The following is a 25,444-nucleotide window of genomic DNA, read 5'->3' as shown; positions in this document are numbered from 1 at the left end:
TTGGAGCATATGAAAATTTTAATTTTTTAAATTGTTTTCTAGAACACCACTTTACATTCGCACCAACAGGGAACATGGGTTACAATATCTCCACATTCTTACCTACACTTGTTATTTTCATTTCATTTCAAGAATGGGTGTGATCATATAGGGTGTGAAGAGAAATTTTTATTTCATCATCTTTTATTCTAGGATTGTGTCTTTTTTTTTTTACTCTTTTAAAGATTAAAATCACCTTTAATCAAATGGCAGCAATCATAGATGGTATTTTTTTTTAAAACAAACAGACAAATGTGTTCCCATTTGAAATATTTATACAATAAATATTCCTCTTTTGGTCCAGAATAGCCAATAAAGTTTAGTATAAAAGACAAACTATGCTACTCTCTGCCACTATAATTATAAACAATTCCCAATCTAGGGAATATAAAGAACATGTACTAATTTGCTCAGCTTGTCCTGTTTTGAAGTACCCTGGTGTTGTTTCAGTATCGGGTACATCTATACTCCACATATTTGAACACATTTTAGCAGGCTTTTTTTCCATATTTTAAAAAATTGTTTTACAGTATAGTTTATCACAGGCCATTGTTCCCCATGCTTTACATTAGTACCCTGTTGTTTATTCATTTTAAAAGAAGGTATTCTTTTTAATATCCTTACATGGAAAAATTTTAAATTTACATTACTATGTTAATTCCAGCCATTTTTAAAATAAAAACTTCTGATCAAAACATCCAAGTCTAGAAACTATTGGGCAGAAAGAACAATAAATGCACTAATACTTGCTTAGGGTAAGAAGATGGTGGGTTTAAAATACAAAAAAGAAAGAAAGAAAATATGTGGATTGTAGAACATATGCAATAGAGACAGAATAATATTGCTTAGCTGGAAGCCAGTCCTGTTCCTGCTAAGCTAGGAGGGGGAGCAGATGGTAATGGGGTAGGGCCCAGCCTCCCCACCCCATTTCGGGAAGACTGTGAGTTGAGAATGGATGCAACAGAAACAGGATGATCTGTCCAACTGGCCACCACTGATATTCTTCATTTCATATTCCTCTTTAGTTTTTTTCCCCATTAAATTACTTGTGGAAAACTGTACTCTTTATGTGGCTGGTAACTACACTGGAATTTATTTTACATCCCAGGAACTAAAGGAAAACTGCAGGTGTGTTTAGAAAGGCTATGCTACACAGAGCCACCTTCATACACAGCAAAAAGTCTAGAAAAACGAATCTAGTGCACACTGATCAGCTTTACAAGACCTCAGGTATTATCCTATTGTAGACTTAAACTATCTAAATTTCTGTACCTTGCCATAATTTTTAGCACCAAAGAGAGAGAGAAAGAAAGAGATGATTGATTTTGTATGGCAGAATTTATAAGGGATAATATCACATCATTGCCCAGAATATCAACTCAGCTAATATAAATGAGATGAAGCCTGATATCAGAGGCTGGGTTTTTTTAACCAATAAGAACATGAAGAGATGAATCGCTGTGTCTGTTTAAAGGTTGTTATCTTGAAGGCTATAAATGTATTTTAATGATTTCTGAAATACATTCTTTTGAATGATTCCCCGGGCAGTAAATTGCCATGCATTCGGAATGGATGTGATTTCTGGAAATAACTAGAAGTGATTCAGAGCCACATCTGGTGAAGATGATTGGAATCACACAGGGAAATGCTAGTTTCATTTAAAAAGGAGATACGGTTACAAAATAATATAGCTGGTTTGTAAACCTTTGTGAAGACAATTCCAAAAGAATTCTGGAAATGTGTGGAGCAATGAAAAAACATTATCGGTAAAAGTGTAGGTGCCCAGCTTGACTGCTCTGTAGAAAAACCAAGTTAAAACTTTGCCATGAATATCTGGGGGGAAAAAAACAAAAATTTTGCTTTCCAAGGATACTGCCTAACTACTGTTCATGGAACGCCAGACACATGCTGGCAACACAGGCCATGTCTTGGCCTACACTTCTGTTTTCTTTGGCTTGCAGAGTATTTTTAAACTCTGAATATTTAAATTGGGATATTAAATTTTTTTTATTAATTGCAAAATTTTATTTAATGTTGTAGTTGATTGACAATGTTGTATGATTTTCAAGTGTACAGCAAAGTGATTCAGTTATACACATGTCTATTCTTTTTCAGATTCTTTTCCCAGTTAGGTTATTATAGAATATTTAAATACAGTTCCCTGTGCTATACAGTAGGACCTTGTTGATTATCTGTTTTATACATGGTAGTGTGTACATGTTAATCCCAAACTCCTAATTTATCCCTCTCCCTCTCTAAACCTTTCTCCTTTGGTAACCATAAGTTTGTTTTCTAAGTCTGTGAGTCTGTTTCTATTATATAAATAAGTTCATTTGATCATTTTCTGAAAGTTTTTAAAATCTCAGTTTCTGACTAATCATGGGAAATCAGCAGAGTTGTGCTATCATTACCAGGCATGTTCTGGCACCAGACTGCTTGTGTCTGAAGCTCAGCTCAGCCACTTTCCTGCTTGTTTGGACCTCAAATTATTTAACCTCTCTGTGCCTCAGGACTCGAAGCAACTCATGTTATCATCTTCATCTGAAAAATAGGGATAGTAACAGTAGCTCCATGTAGGGTTACTGTGAGCTTAAAATGAGATCATCTATCTGCCTCCATAAATGTAAGCTATTCCCTGGGAACACCATACCCTCTTTTCTGCAGTGGCTGCCTGTTCATACGGAGCAAACATTCTCCAGTTCACACAGTTCCCGTGAGGTCCACTTCATCCACTCCAGTAACTCCCTGGCCCTTGTGGCCACCTGCAGTTTGCAACCTCTGCCTTAGAAACATGGATCTGGCCAAGCAGCCACGTTTCAAGATAAAGAAAGAACTACCTCCCAATCACAAAGTCAGCTAATGGCTGTACTGGCCAGCCATCTGCCAGTCCATGGCCACTTCTGATGCTCCTCAGTCCTGTAATCCTGGTTCTCACCGAGTCCTCCAGTGAGTTACAGGTAGTCCACAAAACTGCTCAAAGGCCATGTAGGCTTGCAGAGTAAATTGGATTTTTTCTTTCACTTGTTAACTGATATTCTTCCTAGGTTAGGAGAAACAACTTAGACTTGCCAATAAAAAATATTTATATCTTTCCCAAATCTAAATTGTCTCCTTTCTGAATAAAATTTTAATCTGTTGAAAAGTAAGGGAACTGTCTGGACTGGTTTGAGCAGCCTCACCAGGACGAATTCATCTCTGATTTTTATCTCCTTTCTTTCCCTCTCTGGTCAGTGTCTGGGTACATGAGGAACACACTCTGTTTTGGGGGCTTTGGGGAGAAAGTATTCTCAAATTAGGCTTTGCAAGGGGACTCCCCTGGTGGTCCAGTGGCTGAGATTCTGCGCTCCCAATGGTGGGGACCCAGATTCGATTCCTGGTCAGGGAAACAGATCCCACATGCAGCAACTAAGACTTGGTGCAGTCAAATAATTAAATGCTAAATAAATAAATAAATAAAAGACTAGGCTTTGCGGAAGGTGTCACTGGACAGCCCAGTGGCTGCACCTCTTATTGTCATTTTCTTGCTGTTCCTCACCTGCCAGACCCTTCCCAGGCTCTCATAAACACTAAGGTTGGCCTGCACTTCTAGCCCTAAAGCCCTCCATCAAGGGCCACCTGGCCACATAGTCTGCTTTAGGGCAAGATCCCCAGAAGAAAACCTTAACCACCCTCCACACTTGCTGCCTGATCCTGGGGTCCCTAGAAAATAGATCCTGTGGTCAAATTTAAAAGCCAGTGTATTATTAGCAGGGAGACCTGCGTGTGTGTGCTAAGTCACTTCAGTCATGTCCGACTCTTTGTGACCCTATAGACCATAGCCTGCGAGGCTCCTCTGTCCATGGGATTCTCCAGGCATGAATACTGGAGTGGGTTGTCATTCCCTCCTCCAGGGGATCTTCCCAACCCAGAGACCAAACCTGCATCTTTTGTCTCCTGCATTGACAGGCAGGTTCTTTACCACTAGCCACCTGGGAAGCCTAGGGGGTTCTGCGGATGGGGAACAATCCCTAGGAAGCCAGAGTGAGAGGAAAAGGTCACCGAACAAGGACAAGGGAATACAAATACAAGATGATGTTCAAGGACACATAGCTGACTGCCCAGGGTTGTGGATGTCTCTAGAATTGCTGCCTGGATAGTGGAGTCATTAAATAGTCAAGAATGGGGGAGGAAGGGGAGAGGAGGAAGGGCAAGGAATGCATTTGTGGGCTCCTTCCATTTCCTGTCTCCCTGTTCCAACTTTACCCCACAAATCAAAACTTTCCTGCACGTCTGGGTTGCATTCCCCAGACCCGCTGTGCAGCACTCAGAGAAGCCAAACCCCTGTGAAAGCATGCTGTGCCTGAACTTGAAAATGGTGGGGCTCTGGCTTCAGCTGTAATGGCTTCCATGGGACCCACATTTCACCGTTAGAGGGTGAGGTCCATAGCAGGCCCAGGGCAGTTGCTCACTCGGGCCACACATTGCTGGCCCAGGCTGGCTACCACGAGAGAAGAGCTGCAGAGGGTGGACAAGGCCCAGCATGGCTGGCCGCAGCCCCATGACTGGGCCCAGGGGTGGGTGGCCAAGGCAGTCCAGGGAGGCACGTAGGTTAGGTCCAGTGCATCCCCTTCTGGGCCCTTGTCAGCCTGGTCTGAGCCACACCATAGCCTACAGACAGCAGCTAACTTCCAGCCCCTACCTCCTGGACTTGCTGCATGGCTGAGGTGCCTGGGCTCTGGCAGCCCCAGGTGTGTGGGAGGCAGTAGGATCTGAGGGACCTCCTCCCAGAGTCTTCACTGACGCCCTCAGCATTCCCTGGTCTTATCCCTAAGTTCCTCCTTCCTCATCTCATTCTTCCCCTCCTGTTTCCTCTCTTATCACTGCCTACAATCCCTCAGGGCCAGAGGGGCAGTTCTGACCTTTCAGTTCCACTATTTCACATCCTCCTGCTCAACAGCAGGCCCATGGCCTAGGCCTGGTTCCGTGGAAGAACCCTCTGGGCGGGGCCTCCAGGACTGGTTCCTGGCCTTGTTGGGAGAGGTGATCCACCATGCAGGTGCTGGCACGTTCCCACTGGGAGTGCCAGGAGCCCCAGCTCTCAGCCCCTTTCCCAGGCCACGTCTCAGGGCTGTGTGTGCAAGGAGCGGCCTGAGGGACAGGGCAGCCTCTCCCTGAAGATAAAGAGCAGGTGATCCTGAAGCTCAGTGTTCCTTGGTCATGACCCCAGTCATGGTCACCACTCTGTCCCCAGCCTTTCTATGAGCACCTGGTAAGTTCCAGTGAAGAACGTGTGGGCATGCTAAGTTGCGTCAGCCATGTCCGACTCTTTGCGACTATATGGACCGTACATAGCCTGCCAGGCTCTTCTGTCCTTGGGATTCTCCAGGCCAAAATACTAGAGTGGGTTGCCATGCCCTCCTCCAGAGGATCTTCCCAACCCAAGAATCGAACACACATCTCTCGTGTCTCCTGAATTGTCAGGTGGGTTCTTTATCACTAGCGCCACCCAGAAAGCCCCAGAGAACCTGCTGCTGCTGCTGGTGCTGCAGCTGCTAAGTCGCTTCAGTCGTGGCTGACTCTGGGTGACGCCATGGACAGCAGCCCACCAGGTTCTTCTGTCCATGGGATTCTCCAGGCAAGAATACTGGAGTGGGTTGACATTTCCTTCTCCAAAAGAACCTGCAAATTGGTGCAAATTCTGTAGCTCCAAGGAGTTTTGTATTTTTATTCTAGTAACATTTAGCCCTTAGCAATTCATTAAAAACCGTAGTTGAATTCTTACCAACTTGTATCTAAAAGCATCTGCCCTGGTCAAGAAAGGGCTCACAGCCCATTCCTTCTTGGAGATGCCTGTTTTACCTTAGATTTTTTCTCTCTCTCTCTCTTTTTTTTAGCCAAGCAGCTTGTGGGATCTTAGTTCCCCAACTAAGGATTGAACCCAGGCCACGGCAGTGAAGTGTGGACCTAATCACTGGACCACAGGGAATTCCTTAGATTTCAAGTCAGTTGGTTGACACAACCTCAACTCTCTGACAGATTCAAGAGAAATGAATATGCAGATTTTCTGCCCGAACATCATATATTTGATTAAGATCTAAAACACTAGAGAAAAAGATATGATAAGCCAACTGAATAACATGACTCAGTAGTAAATGGAGAAATTGGAGAACAAACCATCAAACAGCAAGAGAAAACCCTTGTTTTTGTTTTCTTAAAACCCATATTAACTCTTGTATATTAAGCTGTTAAGAAAATTCTAGCATCTGTAGAGTTTCACAGTTCAGCTTGAATTGAGCTGGGAATGAGTGAGTGATGTGGATGATGTTTTCATTAGAATCCTCTCTGCATTATATAACTTATAACCATGCTCATTTATCATTTGAAAATATTTTAAAGTTAGAGAAGGAACACATTTTACTAGTAAGTCATGAGCAATAAGCAAAGCATCCCAGCCACATGTTGTTGATTGCTGCTACGATCTGGGGACACAACATGAAAACAATAGAACTGAAATGTGTCTCATTGAGAACACTGGAATCATTTCTTCTCCAAGAAACAGAAATTAGAAGTCTGGGAAGGGCTGGCTCCTTGTAAACTTGGCCTTTCTATGCCAATTCTTAACCTATTTGATGACTAAAAATATTTGAATTGTTTGTGGCACCAAGTAGGCATTTAAAGGAATCCATAAAATTAGTATTCATATAATTAAGCTGTATGAGATGAGACAGGCTAGCAGGTCTCACACATTGAGATTGCTGCCCGGACAAGCAGAAACACCGCAACGGTTACCATTCACACTGGCTTCAGTCAGACTTCATCCCAGCGAACCCTTTGCCATCTGCTGACACCCAACAGTTACCTGGGCTGGAATCAGAGTTCCCAGACAGCCTGGCACCCCTAAACAATCCGAGCCGTGTCAGGGTTGACTTATCTTCTCTGAAGTCACTTTCTTTAATCAACCATTTCCAGAAACACATTTACAGAATGAAACAAGTCATAAATACATATGTGTAATAGCTGGTAGTATATTCCTTGGACATGTAGTTGCTTAGAACTTAATCTGAAGAAGGAACTAGCTTTCAGTCACTATAAAATTAAGTCAGATTAAGCCAAAATGTGAAACTTTGGAAATGCAGAATGTTCTTAACAGCTTAAAGGAGGTGGTAGAGTGTCAAAATCTGGATTTCTGGTTCCCACATTGACCCAGTTGCTCATCAGTTCAGTTCAGTTCAGTCGCGTCTGACTCTTTGCAACCCCACGAACTGCAGTGTGCCAGGACTCCCTGTCCATCACCAACTCCCTGAGTCCATCCTAACCCATGTCCATTGTGTTGGTGATGCCATCCAACCATCTCATCTGCCGTTGTCCCCTTCTCCTCCTGCCCTCAATCTTTCCCAGCATCAGGGTCTTTTCAAATGAGTCAGTTCTTCGTATCAGGTGGCCAAAGTATTGGAGTTTCAGCTTCATCATCGGTCCTTCCAATGAACACCCAGGACTGATCTCCTTTAGGATGGATGGTTGGATCTCTTTGCAGTCCAAGGGACTCTCAAGAGTCTTCTCCAACACCACAGTTTCTCAGCAGAGAGACAAAAACCAAATTCATAGAATTTCATGTATTTTCAAATAAAGAGATAAATAAAAACCAAGAAGCCCTGACCAAAAAACAAACAAAAAACTGAATGGTGTCCCAGAGGAAAGTCTGATGTTACAAAATGATGTGTGCTGTGCTTAGTCGTTGGGTCATGACCAACTCATTGCGACCCCATGGACTAGAGCCCACCAGGGTCCTCTGTCCATGGGGATTCTCCAGGTTAAGAATACTGGAGTGAGTTGACATGCTGTTCTCCAGGGGAATCGTCCCAACCCAGAGATCAAACCCAGTTCTCCCTCATTGCAGGTGGATTCTTCACAGTCTCTAATCTCCCCTTTTCCCGAAGAATTAGGATTGGAAACAGATGGGGTCCTGAGCAGAACAGGCTTAAAGAGAGAGCTTCTATTGCTTCTAGAAACAGGTAGTTACTCGCTGTCACAGTGAAGCTCTCCTAAGGTCAGAACTTTCTAGCAGCCTCCCCTAATTCTAAGCCTCCCCCTCGACTAGGCAGGAGGAAGAATTTTCTATTGTAAAGCTGCCAAAGGAAGGGCTTTTCAGGCAGATGAGTTTCTAACCACAGCAATGGAGAAAACAAAAATATTTTCTTTGTGTGGGAAAAACATTCTACCAGAACATTTAAAAAAAAAAATTGTATTCCTTCCGTCACATTACTGAGATGTGTGCAAGACCAGTTTGTAAAGTTGCTAATTAGCCTGGAACAGCTGTGTGGACAGACGTTAGGAGTTTGAGCCCTGTGGCCAGACTGCCTGGGTTCACATCTTGCCTCTTTACTCCCACACTGTGGCAAATTGCTACACCAGTCTGTGCCTCTGATATTTTCATCTGTGTAATTAGAAAAAGGTTATCGTGAGGATAAAATAAGTTATTGCTTGCAAAGTGGGCCCAGGTCATAAAAAGAGCTCAGCAGGTATTATGTATAATTATTTTTTAAAAAAATTTATTTATTTATTCTATTTTTTTTTGGCTGCTCTGGGTCTTCGTTGCTGCACGTGGGCTTTCTCTAGTCATGGCGAGCAAGGGCTACTCTTCGTTGGGGTTCACAGACTTCTCATTGTGGTGACTTCTCTTTTTGCAGAGCCTGGGCTCTAGGGCTTCAGTAGTTGCGGTGCATGGGCTCAGCAGTTGCAGCTCGCAGGCTCGGGAGCACTGGCTCATTAGCTGTGGTGCACTGGCTTAGTTGCTCTGCGGCATGTGGGATCCTCCAGACCAGGGATCAAACCTGTGTCCCTTGCATTGCAAGGTGGATTCTTAACCACTGGACCACCAGGGAAGCCCCACGTACAATTACTTTGGTGGCAAATTTTACATGCCTCGATTGCTTGTGATCCATGACTACCTGTTAGCAGAGGAGGAGAGTTCCCATTGGATATTTGTTAACCTGAGGCTTCTTCAAAGCCCTTGTCCCATAAAGGATTTTCTTTAATTGTCTTCTCATCCTTGAGATTCCTGGCAGCCCCACAGCTCAGCTGTGACAGCCGAGGGATCTATTTGGATTCTTCACATACCACATACATTGCACCCACTTGCCTGATTCTTGAGTTGTGTTGGGGTTTATACATTCATAGGATGAATTACTGCTGCCTTTCAGAAAAAGAAACCAGGGCAGTATTTGTATGGCAGTGCAAAAATTTCACAACTTCAGTAAAGTGGACAATTTCTATGCTTTCATGTTAATATAAATTCTTTTACTGAAGTAGAATATATATAACTAAAAGGGGTATAAATATTGGAGAGCTCCAGAAGCAATTCCAAAGTGAAAAAACCTGTACAACCATCATTCTAAGACAAACAAGTCACTACCAGAAACTTAGAACTTCATCCCCGCCCCCCACCTACTCTGGTTCCAAATGACGACTCTTCTTTTCCTCAGAGGAAACCTCGCTTCTAACCGTGCAGATTAGTTTTCCTGGTTTTGAACCTTATGTAAAGGGAATTACAGAGAATGAACTGCATCTTATTTCTTTCATTTGGTAGTAGAACTGTAATAATCACACAGCACTGCACGTAGGGGTGGTTTGCTTCCATTTCAATATCATTTGGCACACAGACACGAGCATTTCTGATGAGTTATACCTAGGGGGAAAATGATGAATCACAGGGATTATGTATGTTCAAATTTAGTTTGTATGTTCAAATGACAAATGATTTTCCATGGTATGGGTAGCAAAGTGTACTCACACCAGCCATGGATAAGAGTTTCAGTCATTCAATCTCCTCACTAAACTGGGGATAGTCAGACATTTTATTTTTCATTGTAGCCCCTCTAGGGGTTCTAATTTATATTTCTCAGATGACTAAGTGTATGGATCATCTGACACTTAATTCATGAATATCAGATGCTTTTGTTAAATATTTTTTCAACTATTGAGATTATACAATTGTAAATACAGTAGATTGCATTGACTGATTTTCGAAAGTTTAACTTTTCACTCTTGGAATAAATCCAGTTTGATCATCTTTATCAACTTCAATTTAATATTTTGTTTAAGATTTTGCACATATGACACAAAAGAAACTGATCTAAAGGATTCTTTCTTGTAAAGTCCTTAGGTTACACTGGCATTATAAAGCAATATTTAAAATGTTAATGTTACCTCTTCCTCAAATGTTGAGATGAATTCACTGATGGGGTTCTCCAGGCTTGAAGTTTTGCCTCATTTTGTTTTGTAGGAAGGTTTTTCTGTTGAGAAACAGATGAATCAGCATCCCAAATGCCTATTTCTTTTCCTCTTCCTGTTATTATCCCCCTTCTCAAGAGTAATCCCCAACCTGACTTCTGAGACAATTATTTAGTTTTGCTGTTGGTACCTTATTGGAATCTTGTTAAGCAAATCTGAAATTTGTTTTTTGAACCAGTAGGGTCACACAGAGTCAGACAGGATTGAAGTGACTTAGCATGGTTACTTTTGGTATTGTTTCACATACACCTGAAAAAATGCCTATTCTGAAGCTGTTGAAAGCTGTGTGCTATGTAAGTCAATGAAGTTTGACCATTTTGCTCTTCAAATGTTGAATATCCTTAATGTCTATTTATCTGCTTATTCTATCAGTGAGAGATGTGATAAAATCTCTATGTGGATCTGTCTCATCTTCTTTTTGGTTCTGTCCCTTTTTGTTATATTTTATTGATATAATAAATTGAATATATAATAGATTGATAAAACAAGTTGAATAGATTGAATATATCAATAGATAGATATAACAAACTGATAGATTGAAGATTTTACTGTTTTGAAATATCTCTCCTTACGTCAGTAATATCAAAGTAGATTTCAAGGCAATGGATATTACTAAAGATAAGAAGGGATATTTCATAATAGTAAAATATCCAGTCCATCAATCTAGCATGAGCTGCTAAATGTACTGCAAAACTGCTGGGAACATATTCTTTTGATTTACAGTTATCTGAAGGTGTCTTTATTTTGCTTTTATTCTTAAAGGATATTTTCAATGGAGTAAATATTCTGGGTTAACAAATTGATTTTTCACTTTGGCACATTGAAAGTATGGTCCGTCTTCTCAGTTTCATTATGTTTGATGAGAAGTGGTGGTTCTCGAAATGGCTGTAGCCATTGTTATTGCCACTGAGGCTCTTGTTGCCAAAGAAATGTATTCCTTTTTACCCTTACTGCCTTTGCAAACTTTTCCTTATCTTTTTTTAATAGCAGTATAGTTGACTTACAATGTGTGTTAGTTTCTGGTATATAGCAAAATGATTCAGTCATATACATATATTTGTTTTTAACTTGTTGATAATATTTTACTGTTGTTACTTATAGGTCTGGCCATTTTTAAAGACTTTCTGTTTTGTTTTGTTTTGTTTTGTTTTTGTCAGAAGTTCTACTTGTATGTACTTAAGTCTTGTTCCTTTATATTCATCCTGCTTGGGTGTTTGTAGGACTCTAATTGGGGCTTGTCTTCTTTCATTACTTTTTGGAAATTATTGAACATTACAGTCTATGGGGGTCACGAAAGAGTCGGACATGATTTAATGACCAAAAAAAAACACATTTCTTTAAATACTGCTGCTTCTACTTTCTATTTTCCCAAGACTCAAATTATGTGTATTTTACAGCTTTTCACTGTGCCATACATCTCTTGACTTGTCTTCATATTTTCTACATTTTAAAATTTCTCTGTGCTTTCATCTGGATTTTCTCTGACATATCTTCTCAACACTAATTCTGTCTACATAGTGTTTAATCTTCAGTTAAATCCAATCCACTGAGTTAATTTCATCTAAGTGGGTTTTCCAGTTCCAGAATTTTCATTTTGTTTCTTTTTTATAGTTTCCAGTTCTCTGCTGAATTTCCTTACAAATATTCATTTAATTTAAATTCCATGTCAGATAATCCTAATATCTGAATCACTTATGAGTCTTTTTCCTACTGATGTTCCCCCTTCAAAAAATCTTGTTCTTTTTATAGGCCTGGTTTTTATTTTAATGATTGCTAACACTGCGAACAAGAAATTATAGATATCACATGAGGTTCTGTATGATAGTTTTTAATAAAGGAAAGCTTATGTCAAGGCTTCAATAGTCTTATGCTGCTGCTGCTGCTAAGTTGCTTCAGTCATGTCCGACTCTGTGCGACTCCATAGACAGCAGCCCACCAGGCTCCCCTGTTTCTGGGATTCTCCAGGCAAGAACCCTGGAGTGGGTTGCCATTTCCTTCTCCAGTGCATGAAAGTGAAAAGTGAAAGTGAAGTCGCTCAGTCATGGCCAACTCTCATGACCCCATGGGCGGTAGCCTACCAGGCTCCTCCATCCATGGGATTTTCCAGGCAAGAGTACTGGAGTGGGTTGCCATTGCCTTCTCCCAATAGTCTTATAGATATCCAAAAATAGACATCAAAAAGCTGAGCAAAGACCTGGGGAAATGGGTTATGGACCTGAAACTGGGGACCAAGCTGTCCCATCCATCTCTCAAGGAACTGCATGTCCCATATCTGCTTCTTGCTCCTGCTCTTTGCTAATCAGCTTTTATTTCTGATTTATTAGCATGTTGTTGTTGTTGTTGTTGTTCAGTCGCTCAGTCGTATTCGACTCTTTGTGACCCCGTGGACTGCAGCATGCCAGGCTTCCCTGTCCTTCACCATCTCCTGGAGTCTGCTCAAACTTATGTCCATTGAGTCAGTGATGCCATCCAATATAAACAATGTAAAATGTCAACCTACCCCAAATCTTCATGACATTATAGATCTCATACTCACCTATACCTTCCTGACTGACTCAGTATATCTTAGTTCAAATTTCTAAGGAAGAGGATATTAAAGACTTAGCCAAGTCTGTGGCTGATTGGCACCTGCTGGAACAGGTGGAGAGGTATGAACTCACATGTTCCAAAAAGGCAGCAAGATCAAGCTTAGAAGTAAGTCTCAGCAGGGACTTGCCTGGCAGTTCAGTGGTTAAGAATGTGCCTTCCAATGCAGGGGACGTGGGTTCAATCTTCAGTCAGAGAACTAAGATGCCACATGCCATGGGGCAACTAATCCCATGTGCCCTCGCGCCACAATAAAAGATCCCACATGCCACAAACAAGACCTCAGGCAGCAAATAAATAAATAAAATTTAAAAAGAAGTCTCAGTAGAAACCAAAGATACTCATATCTAGTGTGAAAACATTAAGGTCAGCATCACTAGATTTTGCGTTATTTTCTTCATTTGGGCTTCCCAGGTGGTTCTAGTGCTAAAGAATCTGCCTGCCAATGCAGGAGAAATGAGATATAGGTTCAATCCCTGGGTCAGGAAGGTCCCCTGGAGGAGGGCATGGCAATCCACTCCAGTATTCTTGCCTGGAGAACCCTACGGACAAAGCAGCTTGGCGGGCTACAGTCCACAGGGTGGCAAAGAGTTGGACACAACTGAAGCGACTTAGCATGCATGCACACATTTAATCTGTTAGCTTCTCTGAAGATAAATTACATCTCTGCTTTTAATTTGAATTTTTCTATGAGTGAATAGAATTTGACTTCATATATGTATCCCTCGTGGATGACACATTTTTCCAGAGAGAATTTACTTCTGGTTTTGTCAGGCTGTTAGAGGCTATTACCTTAATTTCATGAGGGACTGAATTGATTTGGAACAGAGTTTTAGTCCTGTGAGTATTGGTCTATTTCTAGATCATCGTTATTCATAGACAGCCTTGACTCTCACAGATTCTCAGGGTCCTAACCTTAGATCTGGTGACCAGAACCCATCCTCCTTGGCATACTCTGAACTCTGGGAATTTTGTCATCCCCCCTCCCCATGAGACCTTCAAAAGATCTGAGCCCCTCAGCCTCTGCTTTCACTTTCATACTTGAAAACTGCCTGGAGGGAAAAAGATGAGCCTTGAATACCAGGCTCATTTCTCTTGGCTTCTTTCTTCTTCTAGATCTTTGCCTAACAAATGTTCACTTCCTTAGTAGCTTTTCAATTCCTTCAAATAGATTTTTAATATTTTGCCTAACTTATCTAGTTATTCTTAGGTTGCAGGAGGTTGTCCCAGACAACTTAGCCACTGCAGAAAGCCAAACTTTGTATGTCATCCATGTACTTCCCAAGAATGTTATCATTTTAGAATAAGAATTGGTCTTATTCCTGGGATCTTTGGTCACTCCATATTATGGAAGATCTTATATCTAACTTTTATATTAATTGTCTCACCTGATGCTTTTCTTCAACAGCTTTCTGAAAATATAAGCCCATTTGGCACATTTTCTGCTCTTGCCCCTTGTCTCAAAGAGAGATCCCAAGCTCAGGGTGAGCAACCTGTGAATATGGAACAGTGTTATCTAAGCCTCATCCAGCTAGGATGTGGCAAGTGGGATAATGATGACAATGCTTCTTTCTCTGCTTCTTAAATGTGTTGTTGTGCCTATGACAATGTCATAGTCCTGGGGTCAGGCCACGAGATCCATTCTTCCATTTCCTTCCACTGACCATCAGTTCTATTTCTAGATCTCTCCCCACTGGAGTGATCGTCTCCTACTGAGAGTCTTGGTCTTCTACATGCCCTTCCTCCAGGACATCCTTCAACATCTCCTGTATGCCAGGCAGGAATCTAGCCCGGGAGCTGGACAGTGGAGCACCCCTGGGTGAGTCCTCTTTACCTAAGTGGTCATTAATTGTCCTCTACCTTAGTATATCTCATTCTCTGCCTTGGAAAATTTGACCTCCTCTGATGCTTGTTCCAAACTAGTAAGGAGTCATCTAGTATTCCTGGTATTGTGATTCTGAGGCACAGCCTACCCCCTTGTCCCACTTTTCCTTTTTATTCCACCAGCTGATCCTCTCCAGTGCCCCCAAATAATCTCACAGATGCCATCCTCCATTGTGCCTGCAGCTCAAAAGCCATAGAAAGCCCTGGCTGATTACATCACTCCAGGAACTTATGAAGTTTCTCATGCTTGCTGCAGTCTTACCCTGCCACCTTCTTATCAGTCAGTTTAGTCGCTCAGTCATGTCTGATTCTTTGCCACCCCATGGACTGCAGCACAACAGGCCTCCATGTCCATCACCAACTCCCAGAGCTTACTCAAACTCATGTCCATCGAATTGGTGATGCCATGCAACCACCTCATCCTCTATAATCCCCTTCTATTCCTGCCTTCAATCTTGCCCAGAATCAGGGTCTTTTCCAATGAGTCAGTTTTTCACATCACGTGGCCAAAGTATTGGAGTTTCAGCTTCAGCATCAGTCCTTCCAATGAATATTCAGGACTGATTTCCTTTAGGATGGACTGGTTGGCTCTCCTTGCAGTCCAAGGGACTCTCAAGAGTCTTCTCCAACACCACAGTTCAAAAGCATCAGTTCAGTGTTTAGCTTTATTTATGGTCCAGCTCTCACATCCATACGTGACTACTGGAAAAACCATAGCTTTGACTAGACGGACCTTTGTTGGCAAAGTAATGTCTCTGCTTTTTAATACACTGTCTAGGTTTGTCATAGTTTTTCTTCCAAGAAGTAAGCGTCTTTTAGTTTCATGGCTGCAGTCACCATCTGCAGTGATTTTGCAGCCCAAGAAAATGAAGTCTATCACTGTTTCCATTGTTTCTCCATCTATTTGCCATGCAAGGAGATCCAACCAGTTCATTCTGAAGGAAATCAGCCCTGGGATTTGTTTGGAAGGAATGATGCTAAAGTGGAAACTCCAGTACTTTGGCCACCTCATGCGAAGAGTTGACTCATTGGAAAAGACTCTAATGCTGGGAGGGATTGGGGGCAAGAGGAGAAGGGGACGACAGAGGATGAGATGGCTGGATGGCATCACTGACTCGATGGACATGAGTCTGGGTGAACTCTGGGAGTTGGTGATGGACAGGGAGGCCTGGTGTGCTGTGATTCATGGGGTTGCAAAGAGTCGGACATGACTGAGTGACTGATCTGATCTGATCTGATCTGATGGGACTGGATGCCATGATCTTAGTTTTTTGAATGTTTGAGTTTTAAGCCAGCTTTTTCATTCTCCTCTTTCACTTTCATCAAGAGGCTCTTTAGTTCTTCTTCGCTTTTTGCCCTAAGGGTGGTGCCATCTGCGTATGAGGTTATTGATATTTCTCCCAGCAATCTTGATTGCAGCTTGTGCTTCACTCAGCCTAGCATTTTGCATGATGTACTTTACATAAAGTTAAATAAGCTGGGTGACGATATATAGCCTTGACATACTCCTTTTCCAATTTGGAACCAGTCTTATACCTCAAGTATAACCTTCTTATACTTGAGGTCATTCCACCCCAGTCTAGTTACTATTACACAGGGACGGGGAATGGCAACTCAGCTCAGCTATGGAAACTTCCCACTTTGTTTTTTTATCATCCCTTCACCTGGAAAACAATGCAAAGTATATGCAAGCCTTTGGAGATGTACGATAGTTCAAGCTAGGGGAACTGGGTTTGTTGGCTCTCCCTTATTTCTCAAAAGGCATGTCCAGAGACGGGTGGTCTCAGCAGTCTGCAAAGAGAGAGGAGTTTCCTAGGTCAGAGGAGGCTGACTTCCAAATCTTACTGCTTTTCATATCAGTCGGGGGCTGGAGCCTGCCAGCCATGTCATCTAGACTGAATGTCCTAGATCCATCACTTCTTGCTGTGCCAGTTACACAGCCTGCTGTTGCTGCTGCTAAGTCGCTTCAGTCGTGTCTGACTCTGTGAGACCTCATAGATGGCAGCCCACCAGGCTCCCCCGTCCCTGGGATTCTCCAGGCAAGAATACCGGAGTGGGTTGCCATTTCCTTCTCCAATGCATGAAAGTGAAGTCACTCAGTTGTGTCTGACTCCTAGTGACCCCATGGACTGCAGCCTACCAGGCTCCTCTGTCCATGGGATTTTCCAGGCAAGAGTACTGGAGTGGGGTGCCATTGCCTTCTCTTGTTACACAGCCTAGTCTCATTTTTACTTTTCATTTCTCTCAGGGCAATGAGACCTATTTCTTAATCATCTGTTCTCATTCTGTCCAGAGGCTCTTTCAAACTTTCATTTCTCTACCTCTTCTCTCCCTCTCATTAGAAATCTGTGAATCGGGGAGGAGCCAAGATGGTGGAGGAGTAGGATGGAGAGAACACTTTCTCCCCCACAAATTCATCAAAAGAGCATTTAAAAGCCAAGTAAATTCCACAAAACAACTTCTGAATGTCGGCAGAGGACATCAGGCACCCAGAAAAGCAACCCAAGTCTTCGAAAGAAGGTAGGAAAAAATATAAAAGACAAAAAAAGAGACAAAAGAGGGAGGGACAGAGTTCCGTCCCGGGAAGGGAGTCTTAAAAAGAGAGAAGTTTCCAAACATCAGGAAACCTTCTCACTGCCGAATCTGTGCCGAGCTTTGGAAGCACAGAGGGCAACATAACAAGGAGAAAAAATAAATAAACAATTAAAACTCGCAGATTGCGAGCCCTACGGTAACTCCCGCAGCGGAGAAGCAGCGCAGACGCCTGCACACGCCATTAGCAAGTGGGGGCTGGGCAGGGAGGCGCGGCGCGGGCTGCATCACATAGAGTAAGGACCTGGCCTGAATATTCGAGCGCTATCTGAGCAAAATAATCTGGGCTAGCAAACCAGACTGTGGGATATCTATCACGCGAAAAGCCAGCCCTAACCTAAGACACCGCCAGGTCCGCGCACGGAACAAAGGACTGAACAGAGATAGCCGGCTGCAGACCTTCCCCCTCCGGTGACACGCAGCCAGAGCCGGAAAGGGGCAATCGCAGCCCCAGAGAGACATTATCTATAAAACTGTAAGCAGGCTTCTTTGCTAACTAAAACTTCTTGGGGGTCTGGATGGTCAACATCTCCCTGAGAAGGTGCGCCGGTTGTACACCTAGATAACCGATCGGCGGGGAGGCGATAAGTCACAGCAATCGCGCTCGCGAAACACCTTATCACCTGAGCTGCTTGGACCTGGGAAGGGCACAAAACGCAGGCCCAACCGAGTCTGTGCCTCTGAGGACTACCCGAGTGCCTGAACCTGAGTGGCTTGGACCTGGGAGGTGCAGGCAGCCCAGGGCCAGCCACGAATGGTTCCCGGTGGAACAACCTAGAGCCTGAGCAGTGTGGGCAGGGAGGCTACACACCCCGTGAGAGGGGGCAGACCCAGTGTGGCTGAGGCACTGCAAGCACACGCCAGTGTTACTTATTTGCAGCATCCCTCCCTCCCTCCCCACAGCGCGACTGAACAAGTGAGCCTAAAAGAAAAAAAAAAAAAAGAGTGTCCTCCACCGTCCCCTTTGTGTCAGGGCAGAAACCAGACACTGAAGAGTCCAGCAAACAGAAGAAGCTATAACAGAGGGAACCACCTTGGAAGCTACAGGCAATAGATTAAAACCCTGTGGTTACTACTGACTACATAGGAAGGGGCCTATAGATCTTGAGAAATAGAAGTCGGACCAAGGAACTAGCCAAAAATGAGCTGAACCCACAATACTCACAACAAAACCAGAGAAAGTCCTCGATATATTTTTACTATTTTTACGATCATTCTTTCTTTCTTTTTTTTAATTTTTTTAAAAAATTTTAAGTCCTCTATTATTCCTTTAATTTTCACTTTTATAACCTATTACTATGCAAAAAAAAAGACCCTATTTTTTTTTCTTCAGCAAACTTCACATATATATTTTTAATAATTTTTTGACCTTTTTTTTTTTTTTTTCCTTCTTTTCTTTAACATTGTATTTTTGAAATTCCAAACTCTACTCTAGATTTTTAAGTTTAGCTTTTTGGTATTTGTTATCAATTTTGTACCTATAGTTTTTTTATAATTTCTGTGACTTTTTTTTTTCTCTGTTTCTTTCTATTCTTCTTTTATATAACATTGTATATCTGAAATTCCAAACTCTACTCTAGATTTTTAATTTATGCTTTTTGGTATTTGATATCAATTTTGTACCTGTATTTTCTTTATAATTTTTGCAACATTGTTTGTTTTTGTTTTTCCTTTCTCTTTCTTTTTCTTCTTCTTTTTTTTTAACATTGTACTTTTGAAATTCCAAACTCTACTCTAGATTTTTAACTTTTGCTTTTTGGTATTAGTTATCAATTTTGTACCTATATTTTCTTTATAATTTTCGCAACCTTGTTTTTGTTTGTTTGTTTTTTCTTTCTTTTCCTTCTTCTTTTCTTTAACATCGTATTTTTAAAATTCCAAACTCTACTCTAGATTTTTAATTTTTGCTTTTATGTATTTGTTACCAATTTTGTACCTTTAAGAACCCAATCTTCAGTACCCATTTTTCACTAGGGAATGAGATTACTGGCTTAACTGCTCTCTCTCCCTTTGGACTCTCCTTTTTCTCCACCAGGTCGCCTGTGTCTCCTCCCTAACCCCTCTCTACTCTACCCAACTCTGTGAATTTCTGTGTGTTCCAGATGGTGGAGAACACTTAGGGAACTGATTACTGGCTGGATCTGTCTCCCTCCTTTTCATTCCCCCCCTTTATCCTTCTGGCCACCTCTGTCTCCTTCCTCTGTCTTTTCTTCTCTGTATAACTCCATGAACATCTCTGAGCGGTCCAGGTGTGGAGTGCACATAAGGAAGTGATTATTGGCTAGCCCACTCTCTCCACTATTGATTCCACCTCATCTCATTCGGGTCACCTCTAACTCCCTCCTCCCTCTTCTCTTCTCCATGTAACGCTGTGAACCTCTCTGGGTGACCCTCATGGTAGATAAACTTTTCATCTTTAACGTAGATGTTTTATCAATGGTGCTGTATAGAAGGAGAAGTTTTGAAACTACTGTAAAAATAAGACCAATAACTGGAAGCAGGAGGCTTAAATCCAAACCCTGACTCCAGGGAATTCCTGACTCCAAGGAACATTAATTGACAGGAGCTCATCAAACGCCTCCATACCGACACTGAAACCAAGCACCACAGAAGGGCCAACAAGTTCCAGGGCAAGACATACCAAGCAAATTCTCCAGCAACACAGGAACACAGCCCTGAGCTCCAAGATACAGGCTGCCCAAAGTCACCCCCAAACCATAGACATCTCATAACTCATTACTGGACACTTCATTGCACTCCAGAGAGAAGAAATACAGCTCCACCCACCAGAACACCAACACAAGCTTCCATAACCAGGAAACCTTGACAAGCCACCTGTACAAACCCACACACAGAGAGGAAACGCCACAATAAAGAGAACTCCACAAACTGCCAGAATACAGAAAGGACACCCCAAAATCAGCAATTTAAACAAGATGAAGAGACAGAGGAATACCCAGCAGGTAAAGGAACAGGATAAATGCCCACCAAACCAAACAAAAGAGGAAGAGATAGGGAATCTACCTGATAAAGAATTCAGAATAATGATAGTGAAATTGATCCAAAATCTTGAAATCAAAATGGAATCACAGATAAATAGCCTGGAGACAAGGATTGAGAAGATGCAAGAAAGGTTTAACAAGGACCTAGAAGAAATAAAAAAGAGTCAATATATAATGAATAATGCAATAAATGAAATTAAAAACACTCTGGAGGCAACAAATAGTAGAATAACAGAGGCAGAAGATAGGATTAGTGAATTGGAAGATAGAATGGCAGAAATAAATGAATCAGAGAGGATAAAAGAAAAATGAATTAAAAGAAATGAGGACAATCTCAGAGACCTCCAGGACAATATTAAATGCTACAACATTCGAATCATAGGAGTCCCAGAAGAAGAAGACAAAAAGAAAGACCATGAGAAAACACTTGAGGAGATAATAGTTGAAAACTTCCCTAAAATGGGAAAAGAAATATTCACCCAAGTCCAAGAAACCCAGAGAGTCCCAAACAGGATAAACCCAAGGCAAAACACCCCAAGACACATATTAATCAAATTAACAAAGATCAAACACAAAGAACAAATATTAAAAGCAGCAAGGGAAAAACAACAAATAACACACAAGGGAATTCCCATAAGGATAACAGCTGATCTTTCAATAGAAACTCTTCAAGCCAGGAGGGAGTGGCAAGACATACTTAAAATGATGAAAGAAAATAACCTACAGCCCAGATTATTGTAAGCAGCAAGGATCTCATTCAAGTATGAAGGAGAAATCAAAAGCTTTTCAGACAAGCAAAAGCTGAGAGAATTCTGCACCACCAAACCAGCTCTCCAAAAAATACTAAAGGATATTCTCTAGACAGGAAACACAAAAACGGTGTATAAATTCGAACCCAAAACAATAAAGTAAATGGCAATGGGATCATACTTATCAGTAATTACCTTAAACATAACTGGGTTGAATGCCCCAACCAAAAGACAAAGACTGGCTGAATAGATACAAAAACAAGACCCCTACATACGTTGTCTACAAGAGACCCACCTCAAAACAGGGGACACATACAGACTGAAAGTGAAGGGCTGGAAAAAGATTTTCCATGCAAATAGGGACCAACAGAAAGCAGGAGTAGCAATACTCATATCAGATAAAATAGACTTTAAAACAAAGGCTGTGAAAAGAGACAAAGATGGTCACTACATAATGATCAAAGGATCAATCCAAGAAGAAGATATAACAATTATAAATATATATGCACCCAACACGGGAGCACCGCAATATGTAAGACAAATGCTAACAAGTATGAAAGGAGAAATTAACAATAACACAATAATAGTGTGAGACTTTAATACCCCACTCACACCTATGGATAGATCAACTAAACAGAAAATTAACAAGGAAACACAAACTTTAAACGATACAATAGACCAGTTAGACCTAATTGATATCTATAGGACATTTCATCCCAAAACAATGAATTTCACCTTTTTCTCAAGCGCACATGGAACCTTCTCCAGGATAGATCACATCCTGGGCCATAAATCTAGCCTTGGTAAATTCAAAAAAATAGAAATCATTCCAAGCATCTTTTCTGACCACAATGCAGTAAGATTAGATCTCAATTACAGGAGAAAAACTATTAAAAATTCCAACATATGGAGGCTGAACAACACCCTGCTGAATAACCAACAAGTCACAGAAGAAATCAAAAAAGAAATCAAAATTTGCATAGAAATGAATGAAAATGAAAACACAACAACCCAAAACCTGTGGGACACTGTAAAAGCAGTCCTAAGGGGAAAGTTCATAGCAATACAGGCATACCTCAAGAAATAAGAAAAAAGTCAAATAAATAACCTAACTCTACACCTAAAGCAACTAGAAAAGGAAGAAATGAAGAACCCCAGGGTTAGTAGAAGGAAAGAAATCGTAAAAATTAGGGCAGAAATAAATGCAAAAGAAACAAAAGAGACCATAGCAAAAATCAACAAAGCCAAAAGCTGGTTCTTTGAAAGGATAAATAAAATTGACAAACCATTAGCCAGACTCATCAAGAAACAAAGGGAGAAAAATCAAATCAATAAAATTAGAAATGAAAATGAAGAGATCACAACAGACAACACAGAAATACAAAGGATCATAAGAGACTACTATCAACAATTATATGCCAATAAAATGGACAATGTGGAAGAAATGGACAAATTCTTAGAAAAGTACAACTTTCCAAAACTGGACCAGAAAGAAATAGAATATCTTAACAGACCCATCACAAGCATGGAAATTGAAACTGTAATCAAAAATCTTCCAGCAAACAAAAGCCCAGGTCCAGACGGCTTCACAGCTGAATTCTACCAAAAATTTAGAGAAGAGCTAACACCTATCCTGCTCAAACTCTTCCAGAAAATTGCAGAGGAAGGTAAACTTCCAAACTCATTCTATGAGGCCACCATCACCCTAATACCAAAACCTGACAAAGATCCCACAAAAAAAGAAAACTACAGGCCAATATCACTGATGAACATAGATGTAAAAATCCTTAACAAAATTCTAGCAATCAGAATCCAACAACACATTAAAAAGATCATACACCATGACCAAATGGGTTTTATCCCAGGGATGCAAGGATTCTTCAATATCTGCAAATTAATCAGTGTAATACACCACATTAACAAATTGAAAAATAAAAACCATGTGATTATCTCAATAGATGCAGAGAAAGCCTTTGACAAAATTCAACATCCATTTATGATAAAAACTCTCCAGAAAGCAGGAATAGAAGGAACATACCTCAACATAATAAAAGCTATATATGACAAACCCACAGCAAACATTATCCTCAATGGTAAAAAATTGAAAGCATTTCCTCTAAAGTCAGGAACAAGACAAGGGTGCCCACTTTCACCATTACTATTCAACATAGTTTTGGAAGTTTTGGCCACAGCAATCAGAGCAGAAAAAGAAATAAAAGGAATCCAAACTGGAAAAGAAGAAGTAAAACTCTCACTGTTTGCAGATGACATGATCCTCTACATAGAAAACCCTAAAGACTCCACCAGAAAATTACTAGAACTAATCAATGATTATAGTAAAGTTGCAGGATATAAAATCAACACACAGAAATCCCTTGCATTCCTATACACTAATAATGAGAAAACAGAAAGAGAAATTAAGGAAACAATTCCATTCACCATTGCAACGGAAAGAATAAAATACTTAGGAATATATATACCTAGAGAAACTAAAGACCTATACATAGAAAACTATAAAACACTGGTGAAAGAAATCCAAGAGGACACTAATAGATGGAGAAATATACCATGTTCATGGATTGGAAGAATCAATATAGTGAAAATGATTACACTACCCAAAGCAATTTATAGATTCAATGCAATCCCTATCAAGCTACCAACGGTATTCTTCACAGAGCTAGAACAAATAATTCCACAATTTGTATGGAAATACAAAAAACCTCGAAGAGCCAAAGCTATCTTGAGAAAGAAGAATGGAACTGGAGGAATCAACCTACCTGACTTCAGGCTCTACTACAAAGCCACAGTTATCAAGACAGTATGGTACTGGCACAAAGACAGAAATATTGATCAATGGAACAAAATAGAAAGCCCAGAGATAAATCCACGCACATATGGACACCTTATCTTTGACAAAGGAGGCAAGAATATACAATGGATTAAAGACAACCTCTTTAACAAGTGGTGCTGGGAAAACTGGTCAACCACTTGTAAAAGAATGAAACTAGAACACTTTCTAACACCATACACAAAAACAAACTCAAAATGGATTAAAGATCTCAACGTAAGACCAGAAACTATAAAACTCCTAGAGGAGAACATAGGCAAGACACTCTCTGACATACATCACAGCAGGATCCTCTATGACCCACCTCCCAGAATATTGGAAATAAAAGCAAAAATAAACAAATGGGACCTAATTAAACTTAAAAGCTTCTGCACAACAAAGGAAACTACTAGCAAGGTGAAAAGGCAGCCTTCAGAATGGGAGAAAATAATAGCAAATGAAGCAACTGACAAACAACTAATCTCAAAAATATACAAGCAACTCCTACAGCTCAACTCCAGAAAAATAAATGACCCAATCAAAAAATGGGCCAAAGAACTAAATAGACATTTCTCCAAACAAGACATACAGATGGCTAACAAACACATGAAAAGATGCTCAACATCACTCATTATCAGAGAAATGCAAATCAAAACCACTATGAGGTACCATTTCACGCCAGTCAGAATGGCTGCGATCCAAAAGTCTACAAGCAATAAATGCTGGAGAGGGTGTGGAGAAAAGGGAACCCTCTTACACTGTTGGTGGGAATGCAAACTAATACAGCCACTATGGAGAACAGTGTGGAGAGTCCTTAAAAAACTGGAAATAGAACTGCCTTATGATCCAGCAATCCCACTGCTGGGCATACACACTGAGGAAACCAGAAGGGAAAGAGACACGTGTACCCCAATGTTCATCGCAGCACTGTTTATAATAGCCAGGACATGGAAGCAACCTAGATGTCCATCAGCAGATGAATGGATAAGAAAGCAGTGGTACATATACACAATGGAGTATTACTCAGCCATTAAAAAGAATACATTTGATTCAGTTCTAATGAGGTGGATGAAACTGGAGCCTATTATACAGAGTGAAGTAAGCCAGAAGGAAAAACACCAATACAGTATACTAACGCATATATATGGAATTTAGAAAGATGTTAACAATAACCCTGTGTACGAGACAGCAAAAGAGACACTGATGTATAGAACAGTCTTATGGACTCTGAGGGAGAGGGAGAGGGTGGGAAGATTTGGGAGAATGGCATTGAAACATGTAAAATATCATGTAAGAAACGAGTTGCCAGTCCAGGTTCGATGCACGATACTGGATGCTTGGGGCTAGTGCACTGGGACGACCCAGAGGGATGGTATGGGGAGGGAGGAGGGAGGAGGGTTCAGGATGGGGAACACATGTATACCTGTGGCAGATTCATTTTGATATTTGGCAAAACTAATACAATTTGTGAAGTTTAAAAATAAAATAAAATTAAT

The 25,444-nt window shown here is 41.1% G+C and overlaps 1 long non-coding RNA gene across 1 annotated transcript; it reads right to left on the bottom strand.

Moving 5' to 3' along the window:
• LOC132345515 (uncharacterized) lies at positions 1 to 21,662 on the bottom strand. The gene is made up of 2 exons (XR_009494892.1): positions 10,225 to 21,662; positions 1 to 9,703 (listed from the first exon to the last, which is right to left on the bottom strand). It is a non-coding gene; the product is annotated as an uncharacterized lncRNA (long non-coding RNA).
• Between the last annotated feature and the right edge of the window lie 3,782 nt (positions 21,663 to 25,444).

This window comes from Bos taurus, chromosome 6 (genome assembly GCF_002263795.3).
Source record: "Bos taurus isolate L1 Dominette 01449 registration number 42190680 breed Hereford chromosome 6, ARS-UCD2.0, whole genome shotgun sequence".
In the NCBI taxonomy this organism is placed as follows: domain Eukaryota; kingdom Metazoa; phylum Chordata; class Mammalia; order Artiodactyla; family Bovidae; genus Bos; species Bos taurus.
This window is presented reverse-complemented; position numbering and strand designations above follow the sequence as displayed.